This window comes from Sinocyclocheilus rhinocerous, unplaced genomic scaffold (genome assembly GCF_001515625.1).
Source record: "Sinocyclocheilus rhinocerous isolate Xijiao unplaced genomic scaffold, SAMN03320098_v1.1 scaffold6334, whole genome shotgun sequence".
NCBI classification, from domain to species: Eukaryota; Metazoa; Chordata; class Actinopteri; order Cypriniformes; family Cyprinidae; genus Sinocyclocheilus; species Sinocyclocheilus rhinocerous.
The window spans coordinates 1-4,773 of NW_015626082.1; positions in this window are offsets into that span (position 1 = coordinate 1).

The window sequence follows — 4,773 nt, forward strand, 5'->3', positions numbered from 1 at the left end:
AAAGTTTGAAACAGAAAATAGTGGTTTTCATCTTGTCACTTTCTTTGTAAAGAAAACACATTTTTACTCAAAATTAATCTAAATGGATTTATAGCGTTTTGGAAACAAACTCTTCATTTTATAACACACAACTCAATCAAAAAGTGTGTAGTCTAATCTAGTCTAGTTTGAAAAGTGCAGGGTCAACAGTCAGCTCGTCAACATTTTCCCAGCACTTTTGTTTATGTATCACTAAATCATTAGATAAAAAAAGCTGAGAACAATCACTTCCTAATCAAAATTGTATTTATGTAATCTTATCAAAGATGTTTTTTTCCACACAACCTTGGTAAAAATGTATGTGTTTGCAGTATAATATATTTTCTTTTCTTACAATATTTCCCCTTATTTATTTTGACGGTCAACCACCAAACTTCTTGTTGTGCTTCCTCGTACCCCTACATTGTGAATTTAGAGCTTTGTTCCAGCTTTCTGGGTAAGATAACAGTTGGTGGTTCAAGCACCGCTGGTACCCCAGCTAATGTAAAAAAGAAAATTAAATCAATATAAGGAAAGTCTGATCTTGGAAATTGTAAAGTAAAAATGGCCACTGGAGTAAGATCTGATATTTAATAAATTCCTCAATTAATTATATAACATTATAGTTATATAAAAAAATTAAAATGACACTTTTTTTCTCTTCTGTCTAAATAATGCCTATGATTCCTTTAAGTTAAATATATAGAGTAAAAACCATGGCTACCATATTCTTTCAGCAAGTACCACAGCATGATTACTCACCATAATGAGAACAAGATGCACAACCTGCAATGAATGTATGTCTGCTGGAGTGTTGTTTAAAGCACATGTTGTTATCAAGTCCAAAGAAAAGCCGTCAGTCAGTAAGTACTAGTGCCAGCTCACCTCCCAGGAGAACCTAACAAAAAGTGCTTTTAGAGCAGTCTCAAAAGCGGCTGAGAAGGCGCATGCTCCCAAATTTTAAATAAGCCGTACTTCAAATAACCCTAGTTGCAAAAGGTTTCTCTGGAGGCACAGCAAGAAAACAACAAAAAAGCCAGGCCTTATTGGGCCATATCATCCTTGAAGGCTGACGAGTAAGTGAGAGAGAGACAGAGTGCTGCTCTAAATGACTGTCACTCCAGGCACTGAATCCAAGCCAGCAAGCAGGTCCAGGGAGGCTGTTCCTGAGCTGGCTGGTTTGATATGGCTGCCTCTCCTGCCAGATGAGTGCAAAAGAGACCTGAGTCTACCGAGTAAGCCTGCCTTCACCTTCATCAAGGCCCAGAAGAAGAAGAAATATATATATAGAAGGAGGATGAACAGGCAAATAATGAGGTATACAATAAAAAGTTCCTGCTTTATAGAGCTAGTTTGCAATAGAATATAAAAGCTGTCAAACAAAAAGAAGGGTAACAGAGCAGGTCAGAGTCTGTTTAGTGTTTTAAGATACATTCATTATAAGTTTGGTTAAAATATTTTATTAGTTTTATGTAGTATTTTTTTTTGCTATGGATTTTTGAGTGAATTCTTCCTGTGTTTCCTCGACAGTCTCTCCTCACAGAGCCAAACTGCACATCATCCATTCAAAGAAACCCAAGGCTGGCACTAATTAACTATGGCACAAAATCAATTTCAAGAGCAAATAAAAGACCAAAGAAAGAGAAAGGGTGTCTGTCAGCTCTTGGGAATAATAAGAAACGAAATAATAAATGCAACTGCCCTCCAGGTCGGTTCTGGAGGTTAATGGGGAGGTCGGTACTTGTGGTCATGAATCAGCATAGCTTCTCAAGGAATTCTCTTCAGTATTCCCTTACAAAAACTTTGACCATACCACAGTGGTAATACATGGTTTTATCATGGTACACTGAAAAAATTAAAATATTAGCAAAATATTTTCAAAAAAATAAATGATCAAAATCCAAAAAACATTGTAACCTTCTGCCATGGTACCAGTGTCCCATATACACATAACATGGCATTTTTTTGGTGCATTTTGTTGTCAAAAGCCGAAATACTGTTAACATTTAAGCCTCTTGTCTCAAAACAGATCCCACCTCGTGAAACTTTTCCAAAGCACTTAAGACCCCCAGCATTAACGCCATTCTCTCCCAGCTAAGTGGAAAATGCAGCAGAGGGGTAAAAGGTGAGTCTTCGTGTGGCAGCTCTGACTCAAAGAGTCAGTTTGGCAGTGCTCTCACTCATTAAGGACAGAGACACTAAGGTGGGCTCTCTGGAGAGATGAGCGAAAAGAACAGAGACAATGAAGGAGAGAGGAGCAGTGAGGGTGTCTCTGCAAGGCGCCAACCTTTCCTTCAGCCCTCCACGGCTCACATCCCTTTGGGAGTGTTGCCTACGTGGGCATGTTTTAGCTTGAGTAATTACACCAAAAGCCGTCATCGCTGACCCTATTTCAGTTAATTACACAGAAGATTCAGGCATAATAAATTATGTTTATGACTACAGGACAAGATCTTAGATTTAATGGCATTTGCTATGTCCAGCATTAGTGTTTGTCATACTTAAGGCTAGGTATTTAAACACCCCAGTCTCAGCCTCAGCACACCAATGGACCTCCTACAGTCTGTTTGCTGACTGCCAAATGCCTACTGCACTAAAAACTTAGTACTTTGTTGAACTGGCAAGCTTCAATCTGACTGGCTGTCTGTATATGCAATCTAAGAAAGACAGAGGAGAATCATATACTTGTAAATTATTTTAAAATGAGAAAATGTCATGAATGTACTTTTTTTCAGCAACTATTCTTATTAAAAAGTCTACACATTTTCCTCTTTTTTTTTTACAGTATATACCACACTATTCCAAGCTAGTTTTTCAGAGGATGTTAGAAATTAGTGTTTTACAGATGTACTTTATTATTTTAATCCCGTCCGAATCTGCCTAATTTTTCACATACAACCTCTGTTAAAATTCCATAGCAATTCCATAGAGAGCTCAATGCGCTGCAATGTAAGAAAACACATGCAAATAGAAAAAAACACCAGCAAATTAAGAAAACATCTTCATCAGTTTGACAGCACGTCACAATACTCGCAACTAAACCAAAAACGAATACTCACAACAAATACAAAAATGTGCTGCAAATACTCACAACAGAACCAAATACATAAACGCACTGCTAATACACACAACACAAGCAAAAAACAAAAATATGCTGCAAAAACAGAAATGTGCTGCAAATGCTCACAACACAAATACTGAAATGCACTGCAAGTAGCACAGACCACAACGGGAGGACCCAATGCCAAAATTACCCCAACACAATGAAAATTAACCATGGTTTTATTATAGTAAAAGTGCAGTACCCAGTCAACAATTTGATCTCACAATGATGTCACCATGAGCTCACACGATTCTCGCCACGATTCCGTTCATGTTTTCTGCATGGTGGAAATCATAGGGCCCTACTAATGTAGCAAACGAATATGATAAGCGGCGGCGCGGCCGGTATAAACACCAGTCCAGATGCGATCAGCTCCGGTGGCCGTAACACAGGCTTTAATGCGCCGCAGATGCGTGCCGTGATGCGCAGATCAGCTCTAGTCTCTAACGTCACTGAATCTGCTGTTAAAAATGAGCCATCCATTCATCATATCATCATGCAAAACTAAGAATTAGCATCATTGTAATGTGACGATCAAATATAGGTGCGGGTGGATGGCGGGCAGATAATTTGAAGCAGAGGACTTGGGTGAAGTTTGAGCTCATCCGCACATCTCTACACTACACTGGCCTGGGTCGCCAGTAGCAAACAATGGAGCGCGCTCTGCTGGACAAACTAAGTAATTACACCATTCAGAAGCATTTAATCTGCTTTTTAAAAAAATAAATTCATATCGGCGGCAAATTCACCGATACCGATATATCGGCGACAGGCTCATATCGGCCGATAATATCGTCTAAACGATATCGGTCGGGCTCTACTCTGATGCATGCTGCACCTTTCAATTGGGAAGGAATCCAATGAAAAACTAAAGTAGTAACATTTATTAAAAAGAGGCAAATCACTGTATTCAGGCAAGATACATGTTTAGATTGCTCTGCTCATTTATGCAGGTTTATTATAAGCAGCCTCTTAAAAAAAAAAAAAAGCTCCAAGGCACTTCAAAGTATACAATGGTAGTGCCAAAAATTTTCTGGTATATTTTTGTTCGCAGTGGAGAAGCAACATATACAGGAGAAAAAAACAAAAAAAAACACTTAACTTTTCCAAGTACGTTATACCCTGTGTCTATGCCACTATATTATGTCATATAGTATGTCAAGGACTTTGGCAGATCTTGTTACAGACTTGTGCTAGAACTCTGTGTTCAAGCAAACAAAAAAAAACAAAAAAAAAAACAAAGGCTGTTCTGCCAAAAATCCCATGCTATTTGTTTTTGGCCTCCTTATGTAATCTTCCATTATAGCACATTACCAGTAAACCTAGTCTGAAGCATCTGGCTTTCTTTTGTCTGCTCAAATCAAATATTCTCTCCCACTCCTGTCCACATTCTCCCAAGTCTGTGTAAAGTGATGCTAAATGCTTTAGCGATTTTTTGTATTTCCTCATTAAGCACTACGCAGACTAAGATGCCTAAGATGCAGGCAGTTTAGATGAAGTGGAGATGACAAACTTACACATCCTAATAATCTGTAATCAACTGAATCAACTGACCCTTATATTAGGGTGACCATACGTGCCATTTTCCCAGAACGTGTCCTGGCCAGGATTTCTATATTGCCTAAAATATCTAGGTTTTGGCTTTGTTTGCG